The 15,556-nt window shown below is 26.4% G+C and overlaps 1 pseudogene; it reads right to left on the reverse strand.

Annotated features, from left to right (window-relative positions):
* Positions 1 to 12,436: 12,436 nt before the first annotated feature.
* Positions 12,437 to 13,663, reverse strand: LOC115719942 (hydroxyproline O-galactosyltransferase GALT3-like; annotated as a pseudogene).
* Positions 13,664 to 15,556: the final 1,893 nt, after the last annotated feature.

A 15,556-nucleotide genomic window follows, 5' to 3' on the forward strand; every position in this document is an offset into this window, starting at 1 on the left:
CCGCCACTTCCACAGGGTAGGGTGGATGAAAGTCGGTGGAAGTTACCGATGATGACGATTTACCCCTTTCAGCTTTAAGGAGACCAATCAATTCGTCTTTTGTGACGAACTCAGAGGAGGACCGAGCCTCTTCACCAACCCTTTCAACAATCTCAGAAGTTCTGATTCCTCGAACATTATCATGTGTTGCCGGAGTTCGTTGGTCAACAGTATGTACTTGCCTTATCAAAGATTCATTTATTGCACGTTCTTCAGGTAAGCCGCTCCTTTCAATAGATGCTTCTTGGGGTGTCTGTGGTAGAAGCGAACTCAGTAGCTGCATCATGCCGTCTTGGGCTTTTTGGAGCTTTTCCAATCTGGCTAACACAACCTCATCTGTGTTTGTCGGATTAGTATTGTTGTTATTGTTATTGTTGTTGTTATCATTTCGCAAGGTATCTGTTCGGATCCGACTGTCCGGCTCTCGAGTATCGGAGACAGACATTTGGATTTAGATGAGAGAACAGAATTCCTTTTTTTTTTCAAGTGAACGAATTGAGCGTTTTCCTTAGTATATATATATAAGTATATTTATTGATATATATATAAGTATATATAAGTATATTTATTGATATATATAGATATAATTATATATGAACTATTTAAAGAAAACGCTCCCCAGCAGAGTCGCCAAAATGTTTAGGGGTTCTAGCTAAACATTTAATTATAAATATATGATAAATAAATAAGTCAAAGCTTATAATATAATGCGTAATAAATAATTATAAACTTAATATAAATATTATAAATAAACGTAATTATAGCATAATATGTGTGTAAATGAACGTAATTATAGCATAATATATATATATAAATGAACGTAATTATAGCATAATATATATATATTATAAGCAGAAATTATATGTATATATTGCTAAATACGGATATAAGTATAAATATATGTATAGAATATGTAACACACAAATTTAAGTAGTTCGGCAGAAAATCATTTGCCTACGTCTACGGTAGCATTTAAGCTATATTAGGTTTTATTAATAAAATGGAGATTTACATATTAATGGTCTCAACTGTGTGTAAATGGGTATTTTTAGTGAGATAGAAACAGTATCAACGCAAACTGTTTTTGTGTAGAGAGAAATAAGATAAATAAGAAAGGAAAAGAAGAAGGTAAACAAAGAGCGTGCATATAAACACACTCTTCTTTTGGAGTTTATCTTTTCTGAAAGGTTTGAAGTGAGAGATTAAGAGAGTTTGTATGCAAGCATGTTGTTTATGCTTCGACGCTTACAAACAACCTCTACAGCAAAGGGAATAGAAAGCAAAGGGAAAATTTGTTTGAAGATTGATAAGACAAGCGTGATGGGACTGAACACCTTCTTTCTCCTCTTTACTTCTCTCTGTCTGTCCTTCTAGCTGATAGCTTTGGTGAGTGTATTTATAGGGGTAGCGTATCGTGCCTCTTTGAGGTGAACCCTATCTTCGTAAAGAAATCAAGTGGCAGCTGCTTTTACCTTTATGCATTCACACCTAAACACAGGTATACATTCGTCTCAGGTTTTGTGCGGCTATTATTCATGTATATTTTTATTCATCTATACATCTATTTACTAATTTGCTCCTTCTACTGTCATTATTTTATTTATTTACACAATCTTTTCTATTTCCTTTTTTTTTTACTCATCAACATTGAATAATATTAGAATAAAGAATATGAAATAAGAGAAAAAATTTATTAGTTGTATATCTTCCATATATAGAATATTACCTGATTTGATTTCCTGAATTAATTGTCAAAATATTCTGACAATTAATGTGGCACAGATACTGATGGAGTATCTCACCTATAAATATAGGGTCTCGGTCCCCGAGCTCCTTACTCATTCTGTTCATAACAGCAAAATCCATCTAAAGAGAGTTGAGAGAGCGAGGAAGCCCGATTACCCACATCAACCAGTTTCCTTTGCAGATCAAAGCTTATGTGGGATTAATGCTCAAAGAATCAATGGCTGGAGGTATTTCGATCCTTATATTCATATAGTGTATATATTTATTTATTCCGCATGTTATATACACATACATATATTTTATATTATACATAGAATTATAACATTTACAAGATGATAGTCTCTTTATTTATATAATAAGAACTATTAAGTATAAGAACTAAATAATCTAGAGTTATAAGAGTAACATAGGAAAATTACTATGATCTTAAGTGTAATTAGAATAGTTACATAAATAAATCAATATCAATATCAATATCAATCAATATATCAATATAAAGGAAAGCATTAGGAAGTTGAGGTGGCAATCTATGTGTGTTTTCTATCCTATTTTTTATTTTCTTAATTTTTTATAATTTATTTATTTTTTCAATAATAATTTTAACTAAATATCTATTATTATTATCAATAGAGTAACTCCCATTCACATCTATTATTATTAATTAATAATAGTGTAACTTATAACTACATTTAATTACTAATGTATGATATATTAATATAAAAATAATTTATTACTTTATGATATATAGGAAAGTAATTATTATAAATTGGAAAGCATTATTTACATTTTCTCTTTATTAAACAAAATAATTTTCGGGCATGTGGTATACTATATTTTTGATCATATTTTGACTAAATCTAAAAAATGTACTCTTATATATGCAAAGTGAAAAAAAGAACAAGCAAAAAAAAGATTAGGTAATGTATTATACTTTTTTTATTCTATTTGACTCTCATTTTAAAAAAAAAAAAATAATAATAATAATTAAAAAAAAAAAATCATGTAACTCAACTCTAACAATTTTAAATTACTATCTTTTCAACATTGTATATATTTTTTTTGTTTTGTAATTTTTCTGATTTTTTATTATTATATTCGACTCTACTTAATTACTTATATGATATCAATATCTACATATATATATATATATAAAGGAGAATTTCAAAAAGATGATGTGGTGCTCTCAAATTATTTTATAGCTATTTAACTATTTTTTTAAACAAATGGTATCATCTTCTTTTGATATTCTATTTTCTCTATAAAAATATAAAAGATGATAACAACTGATTAATAATAGCTTTTAATAAGTAAGTTACAACACATAATAAGTTACCTAATAATTTAATAATAATTATTATGAATATGAATAATCTCTTAGGAATAAATTATTTTTCTATCAATTAATAATAATAATAATATATTAATACAATTATAAATGAGCATTTTACAATTTTGTATACATTATTTTAATTAATTACAAAATATGTGCAAAAAAACTTATTATCATTTTCTCATACATTTTTATATATAATTAAAAACTTTTTTTCAATTTTTTTTATAATATATATGGTAATAATTATTGATTATTATATATATGGTAATATTAGCTATGTTTATTTTTATGTTTACAATTATAATAAAAAACATACCAATAATAATATAAAACATTTTATATATGTGTTTATTTTATTTTCTATTAATTAAACATACTAATTTAATAAACAAAATAATAATATTCACATAAATTTATTATATCACTCTATGTGTGTTATGTTTATTTTTTAGAAAATAAATAATATATATATATATATAAATTGTTTATCTTTATCTTTTTCTTTGTTTATTGTGTCATGTTTATTTTTTCTAGTTAAATAATTTTTGGAGTTTATAAAGTTATGTTTGTTTATTTATTTTTTGATGTAAGAATTATACTTCAATAGAAAATTCGTTCACTAATTCATTAGAAAATAATCAATATATAGAAACAATAGAAAAAAAAAATATTATTTTAGTATAGTATAAATTGTCTATGTCTGTTTTTATGTTTACAATTATAATAAACATAATAATAATTAAAATACTTTGTATATATATGTTTATTTTATTTTCTATTTATTAAACATACTAATTTAATAAACAAAATAATAATATTCAGATATGTTTATTTTATCACTCTATGTGTCATGTTTATTTTTAGTAATTTTAAGTATTGATTTATATTTATATACATTAATGTTTATAATTTTGATATTGTATTTTATTAAAAAAAATCTTATTAAATTATAATAATTCATACTAAAATAGATAATAAACATTTATTTTTTAATAAAAAAAATTAACTTGTTTATTTTTATAAAACTGTTTAATTAATTTTTACGAAATTGTTTATTTTGAGTTTTAATAAACATAGTTTATTATTTAATGATTAAAATGTATGATTTGATGTAATAAGTTTTCAAAATATATAAGTTTTTAAAATAATTTTTTTTTTGCACATTTTTTGTAATTATTTTGTTTTTGTTGTACATTTATGAAAAAAGTAATAATAATAATAATGGAGAATGATATAGGAAGGTGATGTGGTACTGCATATGAGCTTTTTTTATTATATATATATATATATTTTTTTTTTAATATCTTCATTTTTCTTATTATTTAGAGTTTTTATTATTACATAAAAATAAAAGTTTGTAACAAAAAAAAAACTATTTATATTCTTTGTTTAATTCTTTTCATTTATGTTTATATTAAGATTTCACTATTAAATATTAAAAATTTTTGTATTCCTTCATTAAAAAATATTATTTGTATTTATTATACATTTAATTATTAAAACTATTCATATTCTTACATTAAATAATAAAAAAAAAACTATTTGTTTTCTTTGCATTGTTCTTATTGGTTTATGTCTATATATAATGTCCTATACTCAAGTTGAAGTTTTGTATCCACTCATAATTTTGAAGTTTTTGTTATGTTTTTTTTTTCTCCTTTCTAATTTTGATGTTCTATGTTCATATTACATGACAATGACTATTCATATTTTAAGATTATTCTTTTTTATTGTTATTCCTAATTCTTGATGTTTTATTTTCAGATTATTTGGAAATAGTTATTCATTGACAAGTTTCTCCAATGGATATTTTGCAACAAAACTATATGTTAATTTTTTTATTTTGATTTGAACGATTATCACTAAAACTATCTTTACATGCATATGTATTTAGATTCAGTTTTAGTTCATTATGCTTCTTATATATACATATATCTTCTCTTGATTTTTTATTTTCATCATATGTCTCTCTTTGTATTAATCTTTTCTCTTTGTCTATGTCTCCTAAATATGTATGGGTGTTATTTTTAATATTTCATTCGTTTATTTTGTTGTTTGTAACTCTATTTGTACGTGTATGTGTATATATTCTATTATTATTGATGACCTTCAATTAGTTTCTTGCATATTCTTATCTTCTAAGAATATTTTATTTGGTTTTTATATGATGAAGTGTGTATACTTTTTTAATCGCTTGAAGTAGATATTTTGTTACTGTTGTTGTTGTTTTTATTTTCTTAGGTCAATATATGACATTTTTCATCATAGTTTTGAAATTATTAATAATAAAAAATACTTTATTATTGTGTGATTTGAGACATGGAGAAAAATATAAATATATATATTAAAATATATTTTTTTGGTAATTTATATTTTTTATTTATATCCTATCCTAACAATAATAAATAATAATATTTTGGTAAAAAAAATATAAAAGTAACATAATAATTAATGTTAAGATAGAAAAAAAAAAATAGATAACTATAAAAAAAAAATTGGTAAAAATATTTTTTTTAAAACTTATAGCTCATCCTTTGAAAAAAAAAAATATATAATTACAACCATAATAACTACATTATAATAAAAAAAATAATAGTTTATATATATACGTAACATATAAGAATATCAATCATTAACATAAATTAATGAGCCATATTTCATTATAATAGAAATTTATTATTAATATATGTGCATTCGTAAAAAGAAAAGTACTTTATAAAAAATATTATTTAAATAAAATGTATTTTAGAGACCGAAACATAAATTTATTTTTAACTATATATTTTTTGAAAAAAAAAATTATTAGTGACTAATAACAATTATCTTAATTTGATATTATAATTTCGTTTTACTATTTTATTTGTTTAATTAATATATGTAAGTACTACAATATATATAATGTGCGTAAATACTATTTGCCTTAATACCATTTCACTAAATAGCAATTATCATTAAGAAAAAAATATTAAGATGCAATTTTAATTAATTATTTAATTGTTGACAAAAAGAATGTTAAAAATTTATTTACTTAAACAGTTACAAAAATGTACACACATATATATATAAAAAATTTTGATACCTTAAGAATTAGTATCATGATATATGTATATCAATAATAATTTGAATTTATTAGTTAATAGTAAATCTATATAAATAGCAATTGTATGTGTAATTAATTATTTTTTGATTTTTCATTAATTATAAAAAAATATTTAAGTTGTTTATATAGTGTATTACAAAATAATTTGTTACATAAAAAAATATTTGTATAAAAGAGGCGTTAGACAAAATAAATTTTTGAAGTTGAATTTTAAAGTGTTAAATTCGATTAATTATCATATTTATGAAATATAACTATTGTACTTTTAGTTTAATGTACATTTTTATAGGAAATTACATATGTAATACTTGTATCAGAAATGAGTTACATAAAATAATTCTTGATCTGAATTCTAAAATGTAGTATCTAAGTAATTGTTGTATTCGTAGTTCCTCATTTTTATGTATAAAAATTTGAAAAAAAAGAAATAAGAAATATTTTATTTTATATAAAATATATATTTTTAGTTTATGCTAAATTTTTTTAAAAAATATTCTTCATTTTTCATATTCTTAAAAAATATACTAAGAAAATAAAAATAAATTATATTTTAAATATTATGAAAAATAAATAAAGAAATGTGCATAATTTAGAAAAAAAAAATACGATATAATATGAGTATAATAGACAAAGAAATTAACACAAAATAATGTAAAAAAGAAAATTCTAAAAAAATATTAACACTAATTTTCTAAAATTATTTTTAGTTTATATTTTTTTTTAATATTGGGGTGCATTTATAATTTTGTGCGGTGAAAATAAAATTTTTCATAAATATAAAGCAAGTTATATAAACATAACTTTATAAATATAATTTTTTAAAAAAATGTATAAATTTCTCACTTTCATTATATATTTTTGTATATATAAATATATATTTTAAAAAATTATAATTAATTAAATAAATATGATATTAAATATATATTTAAATTATGCTTTAAAACTGCGCGAAGCGCGGCTTTGTTTACTAGTTGAGTAATAAAGTAGATGATGCATAGTTAAAGACATTCACTATCAAGTTCAGATGTAGGATACCTATCCAGAAGTTTTCGCAACTCAATCATGTATGATGGAATCATCAAAGATTTGACCCTTTCGAACTCTGTCTGTAACTCACTATAGGCTCGAGAAACAAAAAGAAGATGTGTACGAACGAGATATCCAGCAACAAGAAGAAGGAAAAGGATTGAATAGAGGAACTCCCGAACCCGAACATTTGGCGATCTCAGATGTGTCGATATCAATGGTGACTCATTATTTCGATGAATCATTTCTTTGGACAGAAGAAGACATAACATTCTCTTTTGGATGTCTTATATTAAAAATATGTCTCCTTAAAACTTTACCATTAAAAAAAAAAAACCTTGTAGGAATAAAATTATAGTAAAGAAAGAATACATTATATTCTTATCTCCCTTTCTTTATAGCGTTTATCTCAACTAGTAAAATCTTTGAGTTGACGTGTCTTAATTTTATATACCAACTTCTCAAATATTATTGTACGAAGAGCATTTCTAAACAAGTCTACAAAATCGTCACAAGAGCGTATTTAATGGACATCTATTTCCCTTTTTTTCTGAAGCTCATGCGTGAAAAAAAGCTTTGGTGAAATATGCTTAGTTCCATCACATTTGATGAAACCTCCTTTTATTTGAGCAATACATGCAACATTGTCTTCGTACAGAACTGTGGAACCTTCCTTCTTAGAAATATGACATGATTCTTGAATATGTTGAATGAATGATCTCAACTATATACATTCTCAACTCACTTCATGTAGTGCAACTATTTCAGAATGATTTGATGAAGTTACAATCATTGTTTGTTTTGTTGAGCGCCAAGATATAGCAGTACCACCATAAGTAAATAAATAACATGTTTGTGATCGAGATTTGTGTGGATAAGATAAATATCCAACATCAGTATATCCCACCAATTCTGATTTTGAGTTCTTGGAGTAAAATAAACCCATGTCAGTCATTTCACGAAGATAACGAAAACTTTGTTTAACTTCATTCCAATGTCGACGTGTGAGTGAAGCAATATATCTTGCTAACAAATTTACAGAGAAAGCTATAACAAACCTTGTAGAACTAGCAAGATACATTAGTTCACCAATTGCGCTAAGATATAATACTTTTGAACCAAGAATTTCTTCGTGATCTTCTAGAGGATGAAAAATTTCTTTTTTAATATCCAATGATCGAATAACCATCGAAGAACTCAATGGATGGGCTTTATCCATGTTAAATCGTTTCAAGATTTTTTTTTATACAATTTGACTGATAAACGAGGATCCCGCCTGATAAGTGTTCAATTTGCAAACCAAGATAAAATTTGATTTTTCCTAAAAAAAATTCATCTCAAATTCATTTGTCAAATATGTTATTGCCTCAATAACCTCTTCCAGAGTTCCTATCATATTCAGATCATCAACATAAGTTGCGATGATAACAAATTCTAATTTGGATTTCTTAATAAAAATGCATGGACAAAGTGAATTATTTATATAGCGTACTTTCAATATATATTCACTAAGGGGATTGTACCACATATGACCAGATTGTTTTAAACCATGTAAAGATCTTTCTAGCTTAATTGAATGCATTTCTCAAGTTTTTTTTATTATATGCTTCAGGTATTTTTAATCCTTCAAAAACTTTCATGTAAATGTCATTATCTAGTGACCCATACAAATAAGTTGTAATTGTTGACTCAAACTCTTAAGTCTTTTTGTTTTGATGATTAACAAATATTTGATTATTATTTGTTACTAATGAGTTGTTGATTTTGTAGCACAATTAAAGATAAATAAGATTTTAAGACAAAATTAACTCTAAGGGTAAAATAGTAATTTTATTAAAATTCTCAAAAGTGACCCAAAGTGAACTTAAAGGCTTAAGAAACTCAAGATAAGACTCCATGAAGGTTTATTTATATTTCCTAGTCTTGTACAGTAATTTTCAAGTCCATACTTAAAATGTTCTAAGTACGAATTTCAGCCCACTAACTAGTGCAACAAGTTATTTCATAAAAATTATATATAAAATTTCTAAAATTAATTTTTAAGATCACATATCATTTAATTAAGAGAAAAAAACTGAAATTCTGAAATCAAATTAACGAGTGGAAAGTTATGCGCATTTTAGAGCTGAAAAAATGAGATTTTGCCCCTGTCCTGTTTTCAGTCTACCGCTTTTAAACGGCAGACCATTTTTCACAAAAATAGCAGATCGTTTTTCACAAAAATGGCAGATCATTTTTCACAAAAATGGCAGACCGTTTTTCTCAGGATTCCTTTTTGAAAAGTGTGCTAACAACTATAAACGATTAGTTTTTGTTCATTCACTATAAAAACTCATTCTTTACTCAAAATTCAGGTTGACTAAGCATTTATTCTATATGCCAAACATATTCAAGTGATTTTAAGAGCTCCAAAGTTTAAAATCTAATAAAATACTTTTCACACACTTTTAGCCAAAATTCGTAATTATTTATTCTAACTGTGCTTACTAATCACTCTAGGTTATTCATTGTATCATCATACATCTAGAGTGAGTTTATGTCTAATTCTAAACACATTTCCAAATTGTGATTGAGGGAGGTTGAGACCAGTATTGTAAACAATCCGGTTAGAGTGAGATTAACATTACAATAATTTGAGAAAGAGGTTGATAGTCCTTGGCGGTGGATTACTATTATAAGAGGTTTAGAAACACCTTGGTGAAAAATTTCTGGTTGTAAGGGTTAGTCAAGCTCGTTAACTTGGCTCACTAGTGGAACTCAAAGCTAGGTCCATAGCTTTGAAGACCAAGGACATAGGTGGCTTAGTCCTACCGAACCTTGTAAAAATCGAGAGTTTACAATTTCTTACTCTTAAACTCTTTACTTTACAAGCTTGATTATTTGCTCTCTATATTTGATTGTCATACTATTTGCATTTACTTGATTAATTTAATTAATTGCATGGTTTTGTGTTGAAAATTTTAATTTACCGAAATTAGCTTAAATTTTCAATTTACCCCCTCTTGGACACATATCTTGAGTTAACAATTGGTATCAGAACTTGTGCTCATTTATTTGATTAGATTTCACAATCTAGAGCATGGTGATTCTAAGTAATAATTCACAAAATAATATGTTAGAATGTTTGATCACAAATAGAGCACCATACTTCAATGGAGTAAATTTTCCAATAAGAAAAATTAGAATGAAAACTTACCTTAAATCTATGGATTATGATTTGTGGCATATAGTGTCTAATGGTCCTTACATTGCCAAACATATTATAAATGGTATAGAAGTTGTTAAGACTTATGAGGCATGTGATGTGAATGATAAGAAAATGCTTTCTAAGAATGCAAGAGCTAAATATATACTTATATGTGGTTTGGTAGAGACGTGTTTAAAATTATTGAACAAGCCTCTACTGTTTGATATGTGAAAACTGTTTGAAGTTACTCATCAAGGAACTAGTGCTATAAAAAAGACTAAAATTTAAATTTATTCCACTCAACATGAGAACTTTAAGATAAAAGCAGATGAAACCATTGCTAACATATATACTCATTTTATTACAATTACTAATAGTTTGAACTCTCTTGGCAAGGTACTTACTCAAAAAGATATGGTGACCAAGATTTTGAGAAGTCTCACCAAAGCTTATCAAGGAAAAGTAGTTGTCATCCAATAAGACACGGATCTTATTGTAACCAATGATGCATGATGCATGCAATGTCACAAATATCACAAAAGAACACAAATAATCTCAAGACGATAAATTTCTGATGTCGAAGATCAGTTAGAAACCGCAACTATAGAGCATACTTATAACATGAAGAGATTATGATTTTTTTAAAAAAAAATTAATTTTTTTTTGTTTAACTTGTTCCTAGGCCTATTTGATTCTACTTACTCACAACTTAATAATAACTCTCCGGGGTTAACTATTAAGTGTAGATGAGAAGTTTACCAAATTTTCTTTAAGCAAAAATTGCTTATGTTGAAAGAATAAGTTTTATTTTTTTAGTTTTTTTTTTTCAAGTATTTTCTTAAGCAAAGTAAATAAAATTATAGCTAACTAAATACAATAATAAAAAAATGACAAAAACAATAGTAGATAATTATAAAAGTTAGGAGGCACTAATGCTATTACTAGAGGAGATATGTAATAGGAGGCAAAAATACACTCAGCTATCAAGAATTTAAGAGGCACAAAATGCACTCAACTACCAAAAGAAAAAGAAAAAAAGGTTATAAGGTAAAAATTGCACTCAACTAATGTAGGAGACACAAAATGTCATCAACTACCAAAGAATATATATAATATAATAAATAATATATAACAATATATAGAAATAGTGATTGAATCAAGATAAGTAATATATAATATACAATTAATTATACAACTAAAAATACACATAGCCAAAATAAAAACTAAGAATATAACTAAGTATGCACGTAATGCACGTAACATTAACCTAGTGACTAAAAGTTTCTTTAGCAAATTATTTATTCTACTTTAACATTTTTTTTTTGCTAAGAAACCACAAACACTTTATTCAAAAGACGAAAAGATACTGGTGAGCACATGGGGACTCACCTCCCAAAAATTAAGGAAACCCTTACACGAGTGATCTAATCCCCATTTAGTAAGAGCATGAGCCGAATGGTTCTTAGATCTAGGAATCCAAAAAAACTTAGCAGACAAACTAGTCAGCAGACTTAAAACCTTAGAAAACAAAAAGGACACGTTCCAATGAGGGGCAACAACAGAGTAAAGCGCAGGAACCAAACTTAGGCAATCTGAAAGAATATCTGCCTCCTCAATTCCCAAACTGCGTAGCACTTCTACACCCTTACAAACTGCAACCAATTCGCCAAGAATCACAGAGAGGAAGGGGATCTTAGCAGCAAACAAGACCAAGATACCACTAGACGCATCCCAAACCACCACACCAACCGCACCACTACTCTCTTTTGTGGCAAAATCCCCATTAACCGAATTCTCCCAGGCCTAGACAGGATCCACCGAGTCTTAAGAGAGTGACCACCAACAGAACAAGCAAGCCTACTGCTTAAGATTATCTTCCAATAGCTCTAGAAATTCTCAAAGATTTTCTTTTTCTGTCTGAAAACCCCCATTGACCATTGTTATGAAAGTTGGAATTCCTAAAAAACCACATGTTATGATATAGCACAGTTGCAAATAGAGAAAACTCTTCCCTATCAAATTGTGGGTCGGGGCTTTGAGAAAACAAGTTGAAAATTCACTTCACCGCCTCTGCCCCGGAGAGTAGAGGGAAATCATCGATACAAATACTCCACTTGCTACAAAACCAAAGCCCTTTAGTAATAGGAGAGAGAGAGAGAGAGAGAGAGAGAGAGAGAGAGAGAGAGAGAGAGAGAAAATGAGTAGCAAAGAGCATTTTAGTCACAATATTTTAAAATACATTTCTTGCAATAATATTTTGTTTGAATTTATTATTTGAACTAACATTTATCAATAAAAACATTGTTTTTTTTTAATAAATAAGCATTAATATTCATATATATATATTTAATTTTAAATTCTCAAAAAGTTTTAATCATAAATAGTACAAATTAGATTTCTTTAGATCTTTGGTAACATTAAAAAATTGAAGCACATGTAATCATTGATCCAACCTCTTAAGCCTATGAACCTCAATAGTCTGTGGTATAAGCTCATGAGAGCATTTCCCATTAGAACTTGGATAGTCATACATTGGTTTATTGGAAATCCTATTCTTAGCCTTATTCCCCTTAGTCAACCATTTCCCAACCAACTTATCCTCAGGTCCAATTTAAGGATATTTGAAGTTGAAATCCACTCCACAAGGTCCCAAGAAATCAAGTATCCCATCCCTGACATGTACTCCGAATAAGGATTTTGGCTATTGCATGGAATTACAAAACCATAATACAAGTCCACCCTAGGCAATGGCTCGACTGACTTGGCAAGTGGATTGAGCCGAATGTAAACATCATCGTCTGCCTTCATGACGTAGTCGTATTTTGTAGGCAAAATATTTGGTAAAGAAGAAAAATAAGTATATGTTTTTCCTGAATCCATATTTTCGGTACAATTTAAGATGATGATATCATTAAATCTAATAATTTCTAAAGCAACAAACACATATTGGTCAGGACGTTGTGAGATTACAAACGATGAATTTCACGTCAATTTTAGCCAATTGAGAAGATTAGATACCATAAATGAGACGAAGAAAATGGCAATGATTGTAATTATCTGGTCGGGTTAAAATTCCTATCAAGAGGCTAAATTGGTGGTTGGTTTGAGTGATGAGATTGGATGAGTAATATGATTTTGAAGATCTGATAACAACTTGAAGATGAAAGATTATTATGAGGATGGAAAAAGCAAGTGAAGGGAAAATAAATGAAGCTAGGCACTTCCTTTTCATTGTTTTTGTGATTAAAATTGTAGCTAAATAAAGTTATATATAACGAGATTTATAGAATATGTATCACACTAGTTAGATTAATATCTTAATTAGTTTGGATCATTAAGGTCATACTTTATTCGCTTGTATTGAGATTTGTTCTTTTTCTAACTTTCGAAATAATTATTTAAATAACATGTTGTGCATATTTTTTCATGTGTAAATAATATGATACCTTTCTATGCTTGCTTTCATAATGAGAAAAATAGTTTGCCTAATCCTCGTGAGGACAAAAAAAAAATGGGAATTGAGTGTTATTTTTTAGACTAAATCAATTTACAAATCTTATTAGTATATATTAGAGAACATTGTCCCACATGGATTAAATATAAAAGTATTGAGCCATATATAAGAACATGGGCTACTCCACTCATCACCAATTGGTTTTGTGATGGAACTCCATGATTCTCAGCATGGTATCAGAGCCATATCTCTAGCGGGCTTTCGATCCACACTCCAGATGGTTAGCCAACCGCACGAGATCCAGATGGTGCAAAGACGCTTGAGATCCAAACAAAAATAAGCGAGCAAATGGCATGGCTTGTGATAAGGTGATTCAAGATTGGTGAGCAAAAATAGCCACCATCTTGAGGGGGGATATTGAAGAGCATTGTCCCACATGAATTAAATGTAAAAGTATTGAGTCATATATAAGAACATGGGCAACTCCACTCATCACCAATTGGTTTTGAGATGGAACCCCATGATTCTCAACAATATAATGTGAATTTTTATTTTTAAGTGATAAGTTTGTAAAAATATATTTTTTTTTCTGATTTTTTTAGGAAAAAAGTTAAAAAAAAAAATTGGAAAAAACAGTATAAGGTAACTAGTTACCCTAAAGGTACCTCGTTACCATTGTAATTTTTCCATTTATTTCCATTTTTTTTTTTGAATTTTTCTAATAAAATAACTTTATATATATATAAAAAAACATATTTTTGCAAAAATATCATAAAAACCCATAAAATTTGTAATATCATCTTAAATTTTGTAATTATAGTTCAGTGTGTATTGATTTTAATTTGGAATTTTAGTACATAATCATCATAAAACTGTTTGGGCCCAAGAAAGAAGAAAATGGACTAGTTGACTTAGGCTATGGGCCATATACTTTGTTCACCACCAGAGTAACTGTACAACCACTTATTATCTTTTCCTTTTCTCAATAAAATTAATTTGTTATTAAAGATTTTTGTAAATTTTGGTTTACTAGTAAACTATAAAATAAGATAAGAGTAATAGTTTGTAAAAAGTGTTATAAATCAAATAAAAATAGAGTGATGATATAAATAGGGATTATTTCACAAATACACAAAAACAACAAAAAAAAAATTACAAAAATACAGTTTCACGGAATTTTAAATATTTTACAATTTTTTTTTAATTTTATTTACAAAAAATACACTCTTTTTATGTTGTACTCTTGTTAATTTGTTGTTGATTTTTTGTTACCTGTATGTTATTTTTTATTGTTGTTTTGATGTTATTTTCATGTTACTTTTATATAGTTCTCTTGTTGTTTTCGTATTATTTCTAAGGAAAACCGTAAAAGTGTAAAAAAAATTCTTTAAACATAAAAATGTAATTTGTTTACAAAACATGGTGCCTTATGTAATTATTCCATATAAATAATTATGCATATAATCAATGGTTACCAAAAATATTATGTGTATATTCAAAATAGAAGTGATCTCTAGCCATGAAAGGGGCATCTGGTCCATCTTTATAATTACACAACAACCAATCAATGTCGGGAAAAGTTGAAGAATACCCATTTTTTTTATACATTAACCAAATTTACCTCCAAATAAAATTTAATTCAAAATACTTTTATGAGTTTTGTACCCATAT

The sequence above is a fragment of the Cannabis sativa genome, chromosome X (assembly GCF_029168945.1).
Source record: "Cannabis sativa cultivar Pink pepper isolate KNU-18-1 chromosome X, ASM2916894v1, whole genome shotgun sequence".
Classification (NCBI taxonomy): Eukaryota; Viridiplantae; Streptophyta; class Magnoliopsida; order Rosales; family Cannabaceae; genus Cannabis; species Cannabis sativa.